The sequence below is a fragment of the Pelodiscus sinensis genome, chromosome 11 (assembly GCF_052426305.1).
Source record: "Pelodiscus sinensis isolate ZL-2025 chromosome 11, ASM5242630v1, whole genome shotgun sequence".
NCBI lineage: Eukaryota > Metazoa > Chordata > Testudines > Trionychidae > Pelodiscus > Pelodiscus sinensis.
The window spans coordinates 40,570,450-40,591,872 of record NC_143062.1 but is presented as its reverse complement, the minus strand read 5'-3'; the positions used below and the strand labels follow the sequence as shown (position 1 = coordinate 40,591,872).

Below are 21,423 nucleotides of genomic sequence, written 5' to 3'. Positions count from 1 at the left end.
TACAACCCCTTTTTGCAGGACACCCTCTTTGAGAAAGGCTGGTCTCCCCCGAGAAATCTGCATTGTATAAGGCTGTCTACACATTGGCACCCTTTTCCGTAAAAGGGATGCTAATGAGACACTTCAGAATTGCAAATGCCGCGGGGGATTTAAATATCCCCTGCGGCATTTGCATGAACATGGCTGCCGCTTTTTTCCAGCTCGGGGCTGGCGCTTTTCTCCGGCAAAGACTGGCACTTTTCTCCGGCAAAGCCCCAAGCCGGAAAAAAGCGGCAGCCATGTTCATGCAAATGCCGCGGGGGATATTTAAATCCCCCACGGCATTTGCAATTCCGACTGGCCTCATTAGCATCCCTTTTACGGAAAAGGGTGCCAATGTAGACACAGCCTAAGGGTAAAAGCCCACAAAAGACCAGATTTCACAGTGTGTGAGACGTGTGTTATGGCCATGAATTTGGTAGGGCGCTAGCTATGAGCTCTGGGTTCATCAATTGTAAACCAAGGTTTACAATGTGGGTGCTCAATCAAGAGTTCACAAGCCCAGCCCCAAAAGGACCCAACAAAACTGGTTTGCCAAGGAGGACAAACTAGTTTAGTCTAAACTATTGGTGACAGCTCCACTCACAATTGTTTCTATATCAAGGGTGGGCAAAAGGGCCTCTGCGGGCTGGATATGGCTCACCAAGCGGGTTGATCTGACCCACAGAGGTCCAGCCGCTCCCCCGACCCCAGGCCAATCAAGTCCTCAGGACAAGGAGCACGCAGTGTTTAGAGTCAACTGCCAGGGTTGACTCTAAGTGCCACGTGCTCCCCTGTCCCGAGGACTTGATTGGCCTGGGTTCAGGGAAGTGGCTGGACCTCCAAGCACTACATGCTGGAGGGCAGGGAGTGAGAGACTTCGCTCTCCCCCTTCCCCGCCCCCAAACTCTGATTGACCTGGGAACAGGATAGGAGCACACAAAGTCTCCTACCACCACCAGCGGCACAGGCGCCTAGAGGGTATCACCAGCTGTTCTTACCGGGAGGGAGGGACACAAAAACTTCATGTACTCCCTCACCCACAGACCAATCAGGGTCTGTGGGTGGGGAAACATGGAAGTGTCTTGGCCCGCCCCTTCCGCCTGAGGCCCCGCTCCTTACGGGGCAGCCCAGGGCCACTTAAAAAACGTCTGAAGTGGCCTCTGGTCAAAAATTATTGCCCACCTCTAATCTATATGCTGATCCTCTATGCAGGGGGACTATTTTGGGTAACAGCAGCAATCAAGATAACCACAAAGCCATGTAGGAGCTGAGTTGCCAGGCTGAGGATTATTAGTCAATGTGGAAATCAGTGCTTCCTCTTCAAAGATCTGTGAATTCAAGGGCTAAACTTCCATTCTAAGACACAGAGCCTAAGCATTATGAACTCTGGGCCAGATTCCAAATCACACTGAATAATGCGGTCTTCCATGTTTATTTCCATTTAAATCCATGTGGTACAAATGGAAAAGTCTGGCCTTCTGAGAGTTGTGTATGGGAACAGCCTACCTGGGGGAAGATTTGCCAATTAGTTTTAGGGCTGCGTTATCTGCTACTAAGCCATCATTGCTTTATTTGTTTGTTTTCATTTGTTTTTTGTACACTACTGGAATTAGCTGTCAGTTGATATTTCAAAAGACTTTATAGGGAAATTTATAAACATTCTAATCAATAAAAGAAAGAAAACAAGGTGTTTTTTTTAAATTACATATATAACTGTTGTATGTATCTGACAGTGTTTTAGGATGACTTTCATAAAATACAGTGAAGGTCAGAAGGTAAGTTTCATACATACACATCTGTCTTCCATTCCTTTATGAGATTTACTGAAGACACACAATAGATTAATGTTAGATTTAGATTTAAATGCACAGAAAGAAGGAAAATGAAAGAACACAAAATGCACAAGGGCAGACAATGGGCTCCCCTGACTATACAAAGCTTGTTTTTTTCTTCTTTGATAGAAATCTGCATCATAAAACAACTGCACAAAGGGATTCTTCCTTTATTTCTTCTCAGATTTTGGCAAACTGGCTTTAAACTCCCATCAATAGTCTCAAATTCTGCCACATAATTTTTGCATATACGTTGTATGTGCACCAAATAAGCTATTTGTTAAAAGCAAACACACACCATCAAAAAAACTGCGTTGGAATCATGCCCAAAGGAAAGAAAATCTAAGAATATTACATAGCTGCTAACAAATGCATCCTGATCCAATTCCCAGTGAAGTCAGTAGAAAGACTCCTAGGCTATGTCTATACTGGCGCGTTCTCTCGCAAAAACTCTTTTGCGGAAGAGTTCTTCCGCAAAAACTCTTCCATAAGAGAGCGTCTACACTGGCATGTGCTTTTGCGCAAGAGCATCCATGCCAGTGTAGACGCGCTCTTGCACAAGAAATCTCTGATGGCCATTTTAACCATTGGGCTTTCTTGCGCAATAAATTCATGTTGCTTGTCTACACTGGCCTCTTCTGGAAGAGCTCTTGTGCAAAAGGGCTTCTTCCTGAGCAGGAGCGTCAGAGTTCTGGCGCACGAAGCCCTGATTTTATACATTAGAATGTCAGTTTAATTGCGCAAGAACATGTGGCCAGTGTAGACAGGCAGCAAGTTTTTACGCAAGAGTGGCCGCTTTTGCGCGAGATCGCGCGAGTGTAGACACAGTCCTAGGGTGTATCTACACAGCAGCGTTATTTCAGAATACCGGCCGTCATTCCGAAATAACAACACGAGCGTCTACACAGCAATTCTGTTATTTTGAAATAAAATCAAAATAACAGATGGCTTATGCCGACTTCTGTAAACCTCATTCCACGAGGAATAACGCCTATTCCGAAATAGCTATTTTGGAATAGCAGGAGTGTGGATGCTCCACCGCTGCTGTGTCATAATAGCTCCTCCCTAGGGCCATTCAGAGTAATTACTCCCCAGTGCCTCCTGGAGCTCCATATTAGGGAAACCTGCCTCGGATTAATTTTGAGGCTTCCCGGTAGTGTAGACATGCTATTTCGAAATTAGCTATTTTGGAATATTTCTTCTGAAACAGCTTATTTCAAAATAAGCGTGCAGTGTAGACATACCCCTGCTGACTTATAGGGAAGTTGCATTAGGCTCATATAAAGAGCCAGTTGGGTTCTGGTTTAAAACATATACAACCAAATACAAGGCAGTGTGGATGCACAGTTTGTAAATCAGTTCATAATTTTTCTGTATGTCAGATAAATCTTGGTTTCTTCAAAGATTAATGCCATTTAAGAAGAACAATTTACACATTTTAATGCTCTCTTTGACAAAGAAATCTGTCAAGACAATCTGGCTCTAGAGTAGCGTGGGCAATAAGCTGGAGGCAATTTGCCAGGGTTAGCGTGACCATGGATACGGGCGGTTGCAGTTCCCATTCACCACGGATTGCCATTCCCTGCCAATAGGAGCTGTGGGAAAGCAGTGTCCCTGTCCTCACTACTTCCCACAGCTCCTATTGGCTCTGAACTATGGCCAGTGGGAGCTGGGAGTGGCCGTCCCTGCAGATGTGCAGATAAATAAAATGCTGGAGGCCTGCCAGGTGCCACTTTTTGCCCACACCCACTCTGGAAATAGCCTCTAAAGCTATGGTACTACAAAATAACTAGTCTCCCTCCCCGGGAAAGTCCATGGGTCTTTCTTCCAATTATGTAAGGGGGAGATTGATTGGGTCCATGGTTAGCATTCAGCCATTACTGTATTTATGCTGAGATGAGTCTCTGTTTATGTATTTTTATCTGTCACGTGCATTCTCAACCAGAAGGTGATATGCCCAGACATGGAGCATCAGTCGCAAGGAATCCTAATTCTGGTAATGAAGCTTCATTTCTGAAAGTACTTTTTGAATGACACCAGGCTGAAATTAGACTGTGTCCATAGATGGGAGCCACTAGGCTGCGGGTGTGAAGTAAACAGAGCTCAGGTAGCAGGAACAATCCACATTATTCACTGTCTGGCAGGCACCCACGACAAATCTAATGAAGTATCTTACTCTTGCACTCTCTCTCAGATTTCAGCATTAAAAGAAAGGAGCATTAAAGAACCTTTTAAAAAATCAGTTATTGAGATATATTTCATATAGTCTAGTCAGAGTGAACCATCAGATGATCTCTCTGTGCGTTTCCTTGAAAAAATGTGATGCAACACCAAGTGGTCGTGTGATGTGGCAGCTGCTAAAGTTACTGCTAATTTTTATTAGTATGGCAGACAGCCCAACAAAGATCTGCTCTGTAAGCAAGGCTTTTCAAGAACAAAAATAAACCTTCTTGAACTAATGAGCACAAGCAGGGCTTAGTAGATGGAAGGGATCAAAGAAGCCAAGCCCAAATGTCCACAGCAGTGGTGAGCAACCTGCGGCCCATGGAGGCCACATGTGGCCATCATGGTTCTATGCATGGCCCGCGACACATTTAGTTTACTGTTGCCCACGTGCAGGTTGCCAGATTCGACTGGTTTCCATCCGCCTCGGTTTTTTTCCTTCTGGTATTATTAAAGTGATACACACATAAGGCAAGGGCAAGCGAAGTGAGGTGCATGCTGAATGCACACAACATTGACTGACAGCTACATGCGCAGTCTTGCATCCAATCAAAGCGCTGCTACAGTTCAGTTAGCACAAGCCACAAACTCTAGGTACGGAAGCACAGTTAAAAACCAGGAGACCATCTTGGTTCCGACAATCTTACAGCCCACTGATATGAAGAACAGCCACTCATGTGGACCACTCACTAGCCTAGGTTGCCCTTCGCTGGTCAACACCACAGTTTTACAGCCCTATAGCCCCAGTCAGCTAACATAGGCTAGTTATGGGTGTTTACATGCCACTGACCACAATTCATAACTAGAGCTCTTACAAATACTACTAATACTACTAATAGTATCTAGATCTAGAAGTATTGTCACACGGCACAAATGGCAGGATTGAACACACTACTTCCATCTATAGTCTGGAAAAGTGATCATGGGGTGTGAATTTCACCCTATGGAATCCTGCATTTCTTTCCTTCACAGCACACACATCTCTCCGGTATCTTTTACAAGGCTGGCAAAATGAATTATACCAGTCTTGGAAAGACCAACTTCCATTTAACAGGTGACCCTTTGCTCTTCTCTCTTTACAGAGAGAATTGTTTTACATGTATAACCATTATTAAAAGCCATCAGCTTTCTAAAGATTGTATATAACACAATTATATTTATGCTGGATACTAAAACATGTACAGATGATGTGAAAGCAACCATTGAAGCAATACATTCTGTTTAAAAGCCCCAATGCTGAAGCAAAAAACTGAACTACTACTGTTGTTGGTCCAATACCTTTAATATTTACGAGGGTCTAACAACTTTACAAGCCCTGTGGCTGCTCTCAGTAGTGAAACCTGAAATAATAAAAATATATTCTATTATTAAAAATATGAAAACTGCATTCATCAAGTACAGAAGCAGACAACAATATTACATAAAATTAGTAAGCTGTCACCTCTTGATGAGTATTTAAGTCAAAGAATTGCCATTAATTCTGAACAGTTTTGTGGTACAAAGAGTTAATTAACTATGCAAGAAAACTTCATGAAGAAAAGAGAACATGAATTGAGTAACTTAACTGCTATTCAGTTTTACACAGCAAATTTGATCATTTACTAATCAAGCATCTTTATTTACATTTTTTCCCTTTTGTCTATAACACAAACCGTTTCTTGCCATATGCTAACAATTAGCAATTCTTAAAACACCAACTCAACGGCACATTGAGATACATTTGTCCTGGTTACACGTGGTGTGGGGGTATAAAAAATTTATTTGATTCTAACACTTTCAGATGTTAATCAGAAGCAAATTTTCATTATTTTTGTTACTAGAATAGACCCCCATATTTGATTTCATTTACTACTATGTACGTGATATAGATTAAATATGAAGTTGCAAAAAACAAGCACATGTAAGCCCAGAACTGTAATCTGATCTGCATGGTATGCCCTTGTTCCAGGGATGCCGACAGACTTTGCTGGGCCCTAGGCAAGGGCGGGGGGAGGCACTCAAGGTCCTTGGAAGATGGGTGGGGACTCAGATGGAAGGGGCGGAGCTGAGAGGTTAGCCTCGCCCAGCGAGCCCTTCAGCGCCATCTGGAGCAAGGCTCGAAGCACTCCTGTGGCCATTTAAAGGGCCTGGGGCTCCAACTGCTGCTGTTGCTTCTGTAGTGGCAGCCAGGAACTCTAGGTCCTTTTAGATCACTGGGGCCCAGGGCAGCTGACCTCTTTCTCTCTCCCCTCTCCCTTCCCCACTGGCAGGCCGGCCTTTTACTAATGCAAAAACCCACTGAAGTCAGAGGTTCCTTGGAGACCCAGCAAGATTCAACTACAGAATCGGGACCAAGTTGAAATGCTGATAGAAAAAGACTGGGTACCACTCACATATCCAGTATATTAACATTTTCTGGAAAATCACCACGTACCATTTAACCCACTGTAAAAGAAGCCATGCAAGCTCTATTCAAGCACATTTTGAATAGCAATGATCTGAACATACAATCACTTTTGTAGTTAATTTGCGCTTATTTTATTCCTATCTTTTGATACAATTGACATGGTAATTCCCTGCACATGTACTAAATTAAGGATGATTGCGCCTGATTGCCCAATTATTGTAAAATGCACAAACTGTGTGAAAATAGTTGATAGGACAGTGCATGTTTCTCTACAAAGCCTCTCAGAGTACTTCAAACCTAAAAAATAAAAAACCCACAGATAATCGTAACAGTTTGGCTTCAAATGTGGAAAACTGAACAGGGAATGATTTAAAGCTCAAGGAATGGCACCATATGTGAAAAGGAGATTAAATCATCTCATTGTTATAAATTCAATATGTCACATTAAAAGAAAGAGTATCAGTCTACTGGAGTTTGACACATTTCTATTTTGTTCTGAAGCATGAAATAGGAAATAGCTATTTATCAGTTTTCCCCTGAAATAATACTAATCCAAATGCATACAACATCCATTATCAAAGCCTAAGCACATCCGGTTTTCTTCCCCCATGTTATGAAGAGCTATTCCTTCTGCTATAGAGATTAATAGCTACACCAGAAGCACAACTACCGAAAAGGTCAGATGTTCCACTGCTCCTGTAGTCTTTTACCACCATACAAAGTCAGGGAGATATGGGTGAAGCATGCTATCACGTATCAGAGGGGTAGCCGTGTTAGTCTGAATCTGCAAAAGCGACAAGGAGTCCTGTGGCACCTTATAGACTAACTGAAGTGTAGGAGCATAAGCTTTCGTGGGCAAAGACCCACTTCATCAGATGCATCTGACGAAGTGGGTCTTTGCCCACGAAAGCTTATGCTCCTACACTTCAGTTAGTCTATAAGGTGCCACAGGACTCCTCGTCGCTCATGCTATCACATCATTCTGAGAGCATTTTGCACTCACTTTACAGCTGTAAATGACTAGGCAAGGTTTGATACAGCACAGAATCAACCTTAGAGAACATATTCTTCATAAGTACTTCCTTTTTCACTCGAGTTGTTCCCCGTTACATAGTACCGCAAAGACACAGATCCTGTTATGTACCTAACTCTTATGCATGGGTTTTGGAACCTATTCTTTATCTAGTAGCATGATGTAGAGGAGAAATAGGATCTTCAGTTACCGTTGATTCAAGGAGCTATGCCACTTTACACCTTTGGGGGATCTGGTCCTTTTTAACACCTCATATTATTAAGGAAACCAAATAAAAATAAAAACATGTTCCCAGTGACTTAAAAGGGTTGTCTGCTTCCAGTCACTGCATGTCTGTGATTTATTCCTGGCTTTGGAGCTCTGTTGGGATGATTTTATTACCTCTTTTTAATTTAAAGATACCCATGAGGGAGATCTTTATAAGCTTCTATGGATCCAAAATGCCCACCATGGGCACAGAGTCAACATGCTGTGGGTTTTTATTAAAATGGGCAAAGAAAGGAACATTGCTGGTGCATGAAAGGGGAACCATAGAGGGCACTGCTTCCGGAGTTACAGCATGAAATATACTTACAGCTGGAGACTGCCAACCGCATACTGGTAGAGAGGAGTTGCAGAAGGGCCATTATTTTCTCTCTTTGCGGTATTTTTTTTATTATTTTCCTCTTGTCAAGTTGATTTTCTCTGTTTGTTTGAGGTAAGAACCCATAGAACAGAATTTAATATAAGATATTCTTTTACATCTTTTTCTTTTTAATGTGGACCAACGCTCAGTTTTGGCTTTTCTCTTTGATTCCACACTTCTGTGCTCCAACTCAGACTACAGCACTAAATCCTTAAAGCTAAAGAATAAATCTATGAAGGGGGAGGGAGTTAATAGAGTGAGAACCAAGGCCTCATGTTTTCATTTGGGCCTACAAAGATTTCCTTTACACTTGTTACTTTTCTCTTTCATCGGTTGCCAAGTTGCCCCATTCCCCCTTTAGCAGAGACACGAACACGCTGCTCCTTTCAGAGACATCATTAATACATCAGGGTAAATGTCTCTAAAAGTTTCCTGCAAATATGCATACAAATGAAAAGCTGAATTTGCTTCCGCTGTGTTAACAGTCCTTTGGTGTTCACTCCCCACAGCTAGGCTTAGTGTGCTTGACTATCCTGGCAGGAACATTCACAGAAACAGCCAATTTTAAGTGAAAGTCTGAAAACATTCCTAAAACACAGACTTGTAAGCTTATAGAGCCACACAGGAAATTGAGTTTTAAGAGCTGTGCTCCTCCACTTATGGAACAGAAACAATGCAATGTGACTGCACTAAAACTAAACACCAGCTAGAATTTTAAATCTCAACTGTAGTGAATACTTGCATGGAACGTCTCCTGAATAATTTACAGAGCAAGGTGTATTTATAAAACTAATGGCTGAGTAATTTCAAATTAATTAACGACCTCCCAAGATAATAGTAAAATTCTCATGGGTAATTTGCAAACTGAAGGCTAACTTCACCTAATAAATTATTCTATTCACTGCTCATTATTTGCAAAGCAACAGGGTTGGATTCTGATACCCTTGCCTTAATTAGTGGTTGGCTGATTAGTTAGCAGTCAGCCCTATACAGGGGAGGAGAAGAAGAAAGAAGCTCTTTTCTCTTTCTCTCCAGGAGGGTTGAGTTCCATCACTGACTGGCCTGTGCTAGTCTACAGCACCTAATAGAGAAGATGACTTGTGAGAGGGTCCATGGCCTCTTCCTGCCTGTGCTTCTAGCAGAGCTGAGTTTGCTTAGGGAGGCACATGTGAAAAGGTGGCAGAGCAAAAACTTTGATGACAAATCTTTTGTTGGCATTAATCAGCACGAGGGGAAGAGTGAAATTCCAACTGATCAACTCCCAGGCAGAGCTGGCGTAAGACAGGTATGATAGGATTGTGTGTAGTGCCCTGGCTCCTGGAGTTATAGGAGTACATCATAATCTGTTTCATTTAAAGTATAAACCCTCCTGATTGCAAGGTAAAGCTCGAAACCATGAACCCAGTGTAACAGATGCAGACACGCAGCTCGACACAATAGCTCTGAGGGGTGTGGATTACCTCAGCTTCCACACCCACTGCTTTGGGGACTTGCAAACACTGTCCGAAGAAGGGAGATGAGTGCAGCCAGACCAGCCTGCTCTCTCCAATAGGTGCACGCTCGCCACTGGGGAAAGTAGAGTTGCCAGGTTTCTTTTATTCACCCGGATGGTCCGGTATTTTCGCCTCCTGTCCGGTAAAAAGAAATTCAGAGAATACCGGACACCTGAGATGTCCATATTTTCTGAATTTCTCCCCGGCCAGGAGGCGAAAATGCTGGGTACCTGGCAACCCTACGAACACTCAGCGCCCGCCCCGCCCCCCGATGAGCCACCCCTTGGCCCTCAATACCCCCAGCCCCCCGACCCCAGCCTTACCTGGTTCCCTAAGACTGCCAGCACAGGAAAGACCTAGGGGAAGCAATGCTTCCCCTGGGTCTTAGTGCTCAACCGCTCCCCAGTTCCTATCCCTGAACTCACTCTTAAAGGGGACATGCTGTTTTAATGCTGTTTTATTTTATTTTGGCTTAATAAGACCTTGGAGTCCTTTTGTTGTTGTTGTTGTTTGTTGTTCAACAACTTTGGTTTCCCCCCCTTTTTTCCCTTCAACAGAATTTTTTCCTGGTGTTTTTTTTTGGGGGGGGGGGGGAGAGGTGTTTGGTATTTTTGTTTCAACCATCTGGCAACCCTAGGGGTAAGTGCCAGGGACCCCTCTTCCATAGCTCTCCAGGGTGGAGATCTGTGCTGCTGGAGATGTGGGATCAGAGTCACAGGGGCCCCAGAGTCATAGTGTGCCTAAGGTCCCAAAATCCTTTAGGCCCCGGCTTCTACACAGCTGCCGTCTTCCACAAGAGACACACACACCTGAATCAGGAACCATTCAGAGAAACTCTAGAAATCAGCCAGGAATCTACCACTCCAGACAAAGTGAAGGACAGAGGAGACTGACAACCCCCTGCCTGCTAACCCACCTCACACATACGAGCAAGAAAACCTGCAACTAATCCAAATAGCTGGGCTTGGAAATCACACCCTACATGAGGCAAGCAGGTGAAACACCTCTCAGGTCTTTATAAAAATAAAACAGCCCCTGCCTCCCAACCCCAGCTGTTGCCGTTCCTCAGCATCCACATTTTATTTGTCAAGAACGGAACATCGTGCTCTTGTGACCTTTCCTGCTGGTGAGTGATCCATCCGTGGGTGTGTGATGCAGCTTCCGCTGTGTTAATTTGGCTTTGGAGCTCTTACTCAGGCTGCATAGTTCACACAGCTGCCAAATTCAGTTTACTTTATGACGTACTCTGTGTAAGCTGAGAAATGGCACTGCTTTTGGAGTAGATCCTGCAGGGCAAACTGAGAACACGCTGCGACCAGCCTCACCGAACAACAAATGATCAAACAGATCTACACGAATGCAGGGCACTTTGCTCAAATCTGTGAACGTGTTTATGTGACGACTGGTGATGAAAACCACTCAATACAAAATCAGCCCGTAATTCCTAGTAAATGAGTACACTCTGGGGTGTGACTCAATCAGATCATTTCTGCACTAAGACATGTCCCAGCTCCCAAAAGAATACACTCTGCAACAGACAGCATGATCCCTGAAACGCACCATCAGCTAGGATGCATTCTCAGAACGCTAGCAAAACCAGTGGGGTTCCGACAATTGACTCCAGCTGACGATTTGACCTAGGGATGTGAATGGTTAACCAGCTAACCGGCCGGGGATGGAGCAGTGCCCAGCCCACCAGGGAGCCTGTCGCAGGCACGGGGCACTCCAGCCCAGTTGGAGCAGCCCCACCCAGGATGGGCCTGGCCTGACATGCTGGGGGCAGCAGCATTCTAGCCCAGCCAGAGCCCCCATGATGGGGGAAAGGAGGCTGCTCCAGCCAGCACTCCCCCCATTAACTGGTTAAACATAATGTTTAACTAGTTAACTAATTAAACACGATTTTACATTCCAAATCTGCCCCAATGTGTTTAAAAGTATGTCGATGGGACGTATGTATCAGTAGGATACTTAATAAGTCTCCTTCCTGTGACAGCACAGACGCTGAATAAGCTGATTCACTAGCTACAGTCAGCAAAGAATGTCCTATTTAATCTATTCTCCTTCAAAAACTTAACGTAAATTTGGCCTCTACCTAGCTGAAGAAAGATCATATTCTCGTCTATGGTACTAAGTATCAGAGGGGTTGCCGTGTTAGTCTGAATCTGTATTAACAACAAGGAGTCCCGTGGTACCTTATAGACCAGTGGTCCCCAATCTTTTGGGGCTGCTGGGCACCTGGGGGCGGGGCTACTCACGTGCTGGGTACCCGGTGACGGGGCCATGCACATGCCTGGGGGTGGGGCCACCCATACGGCACGTGCCCGGTGCTGGCGCCACCCATGCACCGCACTCCCGGGGACAGCACCGCTCCTGTGCCGCGCGCCCAGGGGCTGGCACTGCCCATATGCCGTATGTTCAGGGCCAGCACAGCCCTTGAGTTGTGCACCCGGGGGCGGAATCACCCAAACGCTGTGCACCCGGGGGTGGGGCCACCCATGTGCTGCAAGGCTGGGGCCTACGCTGTCCATACACCGTGCACCCAGGGGGCCGGCACCACCCATGCACCGTGCGCCATGGGGTGGGGGCGGCCCCATTCACTTGGCGGGTGCGCAGAAATGGCCCGGCGGGCGCCATGGCGCCCTCGGGCACCGCATTGGGGACCACTGTTATAGACTAACAGATTTATTGAAGCATAAGCTTTCGTGGGCAAAGACCCACTTCGTCAGATGGAACTAAGCAGGCTCTTACTCAGAGATATAATGAGCTGCCACTTTGCTCCCAAAACAAAAACATACTCTCTGATTATAGATAGCCTTCTCATAAAAACATTGGTGTCTCTAGGGTACCTAAGTTCACCTCTTTTTTACCACAGGTTCCAAAACTGCTTCAGCTGAAATAAGGACAAAATTCCCACTGACTTATCTAGGGAAGGAGCCAAGCCTCTTACGGGCATGTGTTTGTGAATACCTACTTAACACAGCTTCTTCTGGATCTTACCACGGAACATGTTTAATGTAGCACTAGTGGTTTACTGTATTAAGTACATTAAACTATAATTTCTCTAATAGCAGTTTGCCTTGTATTTATAGACCATGGAAGTTTATGGTTCAAGAAAACAGAAGGCAGAGATCCTGCCATTATAGGGTTACTTACTTACCTTCCAAGTAATTCTGAAAAAATCTAGACGCAGATTGAGTCCAGTCATTCAAAATTATTTTAGAATTTATTCTAGATAAAGGCAGTTACGGGTACATTGAACATAGGACAGGGATACAGGCACTCAGCCTTCAAAAACATACATAAGAACGGCCATACTGGATCAGACCAATGGTCCATCTAACTCAGTATCCTGTCTTCTGACAGTGGCCAATGCTTGGTGTTTTCAGAAGGAATGAACAGTACAGGTCAACAGTGAGTGATCCATGCCCTGCCATCCACTTCATCCAGAACATATAGTTGTAACCCATATAGTCACTGTTGGATCTATCCTCCATGATACTGACTTCTTCCAGGAGTCATTCTGCCTCAGGTTTCCCTATCTGTAAAATGGAGCTAATACTTCCCCTACAGAGACAATGGAGAATTATTAACTAGTTATTATGTGCAATACAACCTGAAGATATAAAAAACACCAATTATTGTTTTTAACAGATTCCACAGGGAGAGGCAACCTAGTTTTTCTTTGTGTCTGTTGTGTGTAGTTTTAAACTCCTGAAACATGCAGCATTCATCTAGAGGATAGACACTTCATCAGCAATAGGGATGTGTCTTCATATAATGCTGTTTCTTTACTATAAGTAGGCTACCATGTTTGTGATACACAAGGAGTTAAGAAATAACTTTCTGAGATTACTGAAAAATAAGGAGAAAGGGCTGTTCACTTAAAAAAAAATATTTTCTTGCTTTGCATTTAACTCTTCAAAACTGGAAAGAGAGAAAATCCAAAGCCAACCTACATAAGGAAACCAAATTTAAAATGATCTCAGACATTTTTCAAAAGCTTATCTTGGTATCAGACTGTCATGGGCCAGCATTTGAAAGCAAATATCAATAGAACAATAATTTACTATTAGCTATAAAAAATACCACTGTATTCCCTGCACATCTTAAAAAACACATAATCCCTGTTGAGCAATTTGAAGATTTTTGATAGTTCTGAAGATGAAAAAGGCACGCCTTTATTAACAGGCTCTTCAGAATGCATTCAGCAGGAGACATGCAGAAAGGAGAGGTTCCGAAAAGAAATGGCTCAATTCACTTTCTATATAAACAGTAAATTAACTATGATCAGAATTGTAATTAATTCTGGAGTTTTTGTGCTTTCCAGTTTACGCTTTTGTATTGCTTATTGCACTGGAATAAGAGTTCTTTTCAAAGCGTTCAATTCAAGGTCATGCCAGCAACGTGTATACAGCCCTTAATTTAAAATGAACAAATATATAATAGCTTAGGCTCTAAATACTTGGGTTCTCTATCCTGTGTTCTCCCAAGGCAAACAGCACCAGCCAAGATGTATGTGCTCTCTGTCCTTAGGTTCCATCTACTTCCTAATGCCCTCTTCTGTTGGCAGGAGACTTTCACAAATCTACCAATCTAAAGATAGCCACCAATGCCATTCTATAGCGGCTTGGCAAGGGCTTTGTACAGGCTGAACCTGCATAAACCGGAGTTCTCTAGTTCGGCAACATCCGTGGTCTGGAAGGACCATGGATGTTCCAGGACCAGAGTCCCGGTGCCCTGCAGGGGGTAGAGAGACTGGGAGCCCAGTGTGTGTAGAGGAAGGAGGGAGAGAGGGGGAGGGGGACTGGGAAGCTGGGTTTGCAGCTCAGCTGGGCTGGGAAGGGGCAAGAGCCAGCATGTGGCTCAACTGGGCTGGGGACAGGGGCAGGAAACTTGGTGGGAGGGGCGGGGAAGGGCAGGGCATGTAGCTGGAACCAAGGGGGCCAGAAATGACCTCCCCTGGTCTGGAAAAATCCCTTATCCAAGACCAGTCAAGTCCCAAGGGTGCCGAACCAGAGAGGTCCAATCTCTATTTGGGTCAATTCAAATTTGTTAACCTATTTTCATTAGCTCTTGCTTATCTACTCTCTTCTCCCTTCCCCTTTTATTTTGGCAGATTGACTGATTTTTCCTCGGGAATGTTTGACCGAGTTTATTTGATAAATGTTCTATGTGGTTACACCATTCTAAACACAGCCAAGAATGATACAGTATAGACAGATTTTTGCCACTCAACTTAGAATAGGGCCTTACTTCATAAGTAGTCACTACAAAAACTATAAAAATTTCAAGCAAAGGTTCTACTTAATGTGAGTAAAACTGGTGAAACTGAGCCTCACATAAACAAAATACATGGTTAGGATTATGAATGGAAGATAACTTCAAACTATTACCTTATGGCTATGCCAATAACTATTTTTTGTTAGGTCCACTTTTTCATTGATTATGTAGAATTGCTATAAATTAAACAGCTTCAGCCTTGCAGCATGACTTAAATATCGGACTTTAGACCATCTCAGTGTATTTGGATTGTGTAAACTGCACCCTAACGTGAAAAATGGGGTTCAGACTAGTGATGTGAAAGGTTAACTGGTTAACTAGTAAGCATCCTTAATGGGTGATGCTTACTGGTTCTGCTTCACTGGTTGGGGTTGGAGCAGCTTAGGGATGTTAAATTTCAATTAATCATCTAATCGAGTAGTTGATGGAGCCCCCGGCACTTGTAGATTTGAAATGGGGAGACGTGGGTTCCCTCTGCCTCTCTCCCTCTGAAATGGACAGGAACTGCCCGCGGCTCTTGTAGGTTTCAAAGGGAGAGAGGCAGTGGGAACCCGCAAAGCAGTCCCCCTGGCACAGGTTCCCCTCTGTCCTCTTCCTTTGAAATGTACACGAGTCACAGGCGGCTCTTGTACATTCAAAAGGGAGAGGAGTGGCAGGGGGACCAGCGCAAGTGGGACTGATTCAATCGTTTCCCCGCTGCCCTTTGCCCCTCCCCACAGATACGGTGTTGGGCAGAAACGGTGTTGGACTCTGGTTTTCAGACGGCCTCCCCCTCAGCACTGGCTCATGCTCCCCCCCCTTGCTGCCTCTCTCTGACAGAGGCAGCAAAGCGGGGGGAGTGTGGGAAACGACTAGTCAAGTTCCTACTTGACTACTCTATACGCATTTCTTATCGGGTAGTTGGCTAGTCGCTTACATCCCTCGAGCAGCTCCCCGTGGGCAGGAGGCTACTCTAGCCCTAGGGGGCCTTCCACCGATAAGGGCACCTCTGGGCATACAGAGCAGCTCTTGTCCATGGCGGCTCAGGCGCGTCACAGGCTGGGGCTCCTCCAGGTGTGCAGAGCTGCTCCTGTCTGTGGTGGACCGGGGAATAGGCACAGGCAGGCGCTGCTCTAGCAGGGTTGGGGTAGCCCCTGCCTGCAGCAGAGGGCTGTTCCAGCCTGACCACGGGAGGGGAGATGCGTCCCCCCCTGAAAGGTTAACCAGTAAAACTTCACGTTAAACTCCCCATCGGTATTAGGGCTATCACAATATATGAAATGTAACTTCCCTATAAAGAGCGTGTCTTAGCTTTGAAGCTTCCAACACATGTTTCTGTCGAACACTCACAGGAAGCATAGAAGATAAAGCACTGGGACCATTTTGCACACAGAGAAATGTCAGGACTTTGGAAACTGCATGTTCAATTTTGATGAAAGGTGCACAGGTGCTTAAAGGCCCAGGAATGAGTAATTCATGTGTCCTGTCAGCACAGCTGATACACTGTACCCAGATGGGTGCCTGATGAAATCTTGGTAGGTGATAAAAGCCACAAATAGCCCTGCGGCCTGTATTCTAGGGATCTAATTCACACACGTGGACACCACTGCAGAGCAAATGGCTGGGTGTGTGGATGGGGTGACACACAGATGCAGTGCCTGAGGAGCAGACCAGAGCAGGAGCTGTGACTCAGAGTCTCCTACTCTTCCCTTGCTCTAAGTAGGAAGTTGCTTCATCCCTGCCTGTGGAGCAGCTTTCTCCCCCTATGTATCTAAACAGCTGTTCCCGCATGCAACTGTGGGTGTGGAGTGACCAGGGCTCCTTCCCTGACCAATTATTCATAGCAGTGAATATGAGGAAAACAGCTCTCCTCACCACAGCTGGAGTTGCAATCTAAGTAGGTCCAAGCAGGGGAGGACTGGGGGCCTTATTTCCTGTGCGGCCAAGGGTAGTGATAATCGGGCCTGTATGGATTCTACAGAACCACACAGACCCCAAGAGGCAGATTCAGATCTCTTACTCACCGTGAGTAATCCCTTATTCCTGGAGTAGTCAGCTGGAAGTCAGGGATGCTATTTGTGAAATGCAGAGCGCTACACAAGGCAAATAAGAGTACGAGAATTTGGGTTCACACCAGTAACTTATTCCAGCTTTTTGATGAAATAAGTCGGGTGAAACGAGAGCTACTCAGAGAGACAGCAAGCGAACAGAGAAAGGACGAGGAGAACTCCATGACCCACTTTCCGCGGGTTGCACATATTTACATTCAGCACAGCATTGCTCACTCTGTCTGGAACCCCGGGGGCTCTGGCAGCATGAGGTGCTCAGAGTGTTTCCTCCAGGTCTCAAAACCAGAGCCTCTCTGAGTGGGTCTGGTACATGATTAGTGCCGTATAACAACAACAACAGCGCAGAGCCTCAGAAGAGGTCATTGGCCATTCCCTAGGCACAGCATAAAAACTCTAAAAGCTAGAGAAAACTAGATAGTCTGGGGGCTTCCCAATCAACCCCTCGCAAGCCTTAGGGTAGAGAGGGGACAGGGCTGGAGGCAAGCGGAATTTGGAAAGGACGGTGGCGATGGGGACAGGAGATTCCAAACAGCACTGCTGCCCCAAGATAGGCTGCTGTACTTTAGGGTCTCAGACTTGTCTACGTTACATCAGGTATAAGAGAGCAGTCTAGGTTCAAGAGAGCCCAAAAGTAGCTTAGATCCCCCCCAGTGGGCCGTGAGAGACACAGCACAGAATCTCACCCCACAAGTCTATTTTACTTTTCTCTTCTATTCAGGCCCTTTGCTATGATATCTGAGCTCTTACTCTAGCCTATGCTACCCCTGCTAGACACTAAACACTCGAGCTATGTCTGCACTTAAATCCCTACAGCACAGACACTTGCTATGCTGACAGGAGGGGTTCTCCTTTCTCTGTAGCTAATCTACATCCCCGAGAGGTGGTAGCTAGGTCAATGGAAAAATTCTTTGGGTGACTTTGTGTGGTCAAAACCAGGGGCTATATCTAAAAATTGTCAGGTGTCCAGTTTTTTAACAGATCACCCAGTCAAAAAAGTACCCAAGCGGCTTCAGTTGGCACTACTGACCAAGCCATTAAAAGTCCAGGCCATGGTGCAGCAGAGCTAAGGCAGGTTTCCTGCCTGCCGTGGCTCCACACAGCTTCCGGAAGCAGCAGCATGTCCTTCCTCCAGATCTTATGTGTAAGGGCAGCCAAGGGGCTCTGGATGTTGCCACTGCCCCAAGTGATGGCTCTGCAGCTCCCATTGGCCGCGAACTGCAGCCAATGGGAGCTGTAAGGCGGCACTTGTAGATGGGGCAGCGCACAGAGCCACCTGGCAGCACCTCCATATAGGAATTGGAGGGGGGGGGGCATGCTGCTGCTTCCGGGTCACCTGGAGCCTGCACTCCTGAGCTCCCTCCTCCCCATGCCTCTGCCCTAGCCCTAATCCCCTACCACACTCCAAACCCTTTGGTCCTAGCCTGGAGCACCCTCATACTCATGCCCACCCAGAGTCCTCACCGCTTTTCACATTTTCTGCAAGCAACGGCGTGGGGGGAGGAGGGGACAAGGCCTCTGAGAAGGGTCAGGGCAAGAGTGTTTGATTTTGTGAGAGTAGAAAGTTGGCAGCCCTAGTTAGCTCAGTTTAACTATGTTGCTCCCGGGTGGGGGCTTTGGGGTTAATTTTTCCCCACTGAGCACTATAGCTGGATTGGTCTAATTTTTAGTGGGCATGGCCTCAGAGTATGTCTATACTGTTAACTGACTAAGGCTAGCCACTCAGGTTCAAGCCTTCAGGGAAGCCTGGGGTTGAACTGAATTGAAAATTGTGTTATCTGTGTCTCTGCTTTTAGCTAACCTGAGATAGGAATAAGGATGTTAGCAAATACCTGGTGTTATAGTTACCGGTAAGCCTCACTCTTAACAAGTTAAGGGTGATGCTTGCCAGGTAATAGTTAACTGGTACTCCGGAGCAGCCCAGCCAGGCATTCCGTGCGGGACTGCCGGCTGCCAGCCCACGTGGGGAGGCTAGGAGCTGCAGTGGCATGCCCCACGACGGGGCCAGGAGCTGTGGTGGTAGACCCCTTTAATCAGTTAAACGATCAACCGTGTTAGCAATGTGTTTAATCAATGAAACTGAGGGTCACATCTCTAGTTAGGAAAGCTTGGTTTTGGGGTTTTTTGTCGTGTAGACATACCATCAGAAGTGGGTGGGCAGAGTTAATGACAATGAGGAACAGAAATAGCCATTTGCAAGGAAAATCAGACGCTGCAACAACAACTCCGTCAAAAGGCACATGGTGGCCATATTCTTCTGCCCTGCATGAGATAATGCTGTGCAATGACTGAGGCAAGGGTTCTATTAAAACCTGTGAGATCATAAAATTCACTATGATATCATAATCAGTGTTCCCTGACTGGGCGGGGCTGATTAATCACTCCCAGCACAGCTTCACAGGTGATTAATCAGCCCGGCCCAATCAGAGGCCCAGGACCATGCTCCGAGCTGATTGACTGGGCGGAGCGGATTAATCACCTGTGAAGCTGTCCTGATGCACAGTTTAGAGGGAACACATAATACATATACACAAAGAAGCTCAATTAAGGTTGTATGAGCCACGTTAATGATGACATTTCTTGACTCCTGCATACTTGATCTTGCAACCTTAACACTCCTTTAACGTAGTATGTATAACTGTATACAGTAGAACAGGGCTACTCAACACGTGGCTCATAGCCTGTCTGTTTGCGGCCCACGGTGCGGTTTAGGTTTACACCGGGCTCAACACACGGCCCGCGGGTGGGAGGCAAAACAAAAAAGGAGTCAATGTAATGGTCTTCTGTTGCTATGCATTTTAGTAGTTAAATTCCTGGACTGTCATTGCTCATTAAAAGTGTTGTCATATAGGTGGAAATTGGGCAAATATTGTATTTTATTAATAGCAGAACTGACTTAAATGGGGCCTGCGTGTTGTCTTAATCTCTATATTCATGCCTGTCAGTGTGAAAGAAGCTATTTGGATATATTTGCATGTCTATGCAACCACACTTAAGCTGTGGCCCTCGGCATGTGCTGTGAGTATCATTGTGGCCCCCAGGGCTTCCAAAGTTGGGTAGCCCTGCAGTAGAACTTCAGTAATGAACACCTTGGAAGTCGAGGTTGTTCTGAACTCTGAAATGTTCAGAACTCTGAACAAAATATTTTTTTTTTCAAATGTTTACAACTTAACACTGATTTAATACAGGCTTGAAACTTTACTATGCAGAAGAAAATGCTGCTTTTAACTATCTTGATTTAAATGAAATAAGCACTGAAACAGTTTCCTCATTTTGCCAAACCTTTTTTTTAACTTTCCCTTTTTTTGCCGTTTATGTTTCACACAGTACTATACAGTACTGTACAGAACTTGCTTTTTTCTCCCCGCCCTGCTGCCTGTTTGCATACTTCCGGATGCAAATGAGATGTGTGGTTGACTGGTCATTTGTAATTCTGGTATTCATATCTCTGAGGTTCTACCTTATTTAAGACAGACTTACCTACAGATGAAGTTATTAAAAATGTCGTATTATTAAAAAAAACGTAACTTCACTGAAGCTTTAGAGGTATATTGTTTTACAGCAAGATTCTTTATAGAGAAGATTTATATCCGGGACGGGGGACATTTTTGAGTCGGGGGCCGCTGACCCACTTAAAATCAGTTGGGGGCTGCACACAAGTGAGAAGCAACCCCCCCTCCAAAAAACAAACAAAAAAACCCACACTTCACTCACAGAGGTGGCCTCCAACTGAGAAAGAAAAAGACATTCTCAACATTTCCTTCACACACCAAAGCCTTGTGGGGCCCAGGCTAGTAAGTTTTATGTGCTCCAGCCCCATGGGGAATGGGAGGGGAATGAGGGGGGGGGGGTGGCTGGTGCACCAGCGCAGGCTCCCCAATGCTGAGGCAGAGCTCTGAGCCACAGGGGCCAGATCCAAGCAGCTGGGGGCTGCATCCAGCCCCCGGGGTCTTAGGTTCCCCACCCCTGATTTATATGGAGTCTCTCAGAGTTTTGTAGATGCTTTGTGGTTACAGTGCATCATAAGCATAACTTAAATCAGGGATAGTACTTCTAAACCATTCCACAGCTCAGTTATTATCTTTTAATGACCATGATACTGTGATTCTATTCTTTTCCTCCTCCATACCTAGTATATTAATTAATATTTTATACTCCCTAAATTGTGAATGCAATTTACCATAACAGTGCAGAAAATAGCAAATACACATTGTACTTTGCCAATAGAAAATCCTTTACAGCTGTTTATTGCTCATTTGCAAAACATAAGAGCAATGGAATTCCATTACTTAGAGGAACTGGCTCTTCCATGATATCCTTGGCAACTAAAGCTGCACTTATCTTTTTTGAACAATAGACTTTCAAACTTTCCTCCTCTTACAAACAAAAAAGAGAGACAATAAGGGCACTTTTTAAACTTTTAAATGGCCTAATCTGACTCTCTATAAATTCCTTTTTGTTTCATGAAATCTAATACAGTTAACC

The 21,423-nt window shown here is 45.1% G+C and overlaps 1 protein-coding gene across 3 annotated transcripts in view; it reads right to left on the bottom strand.

The window, feature by feature from the left end:
• Window positions 1–21,423, bottom strand: part of PDZRN3 (PDZ domain containing ring finger 3) — a 234,973-nt gene that overhangs the window by 199,233 nt on the left and 14,317 nt on the right. The gene's annotated exons all lie outside the window — the stretch shown is intronic.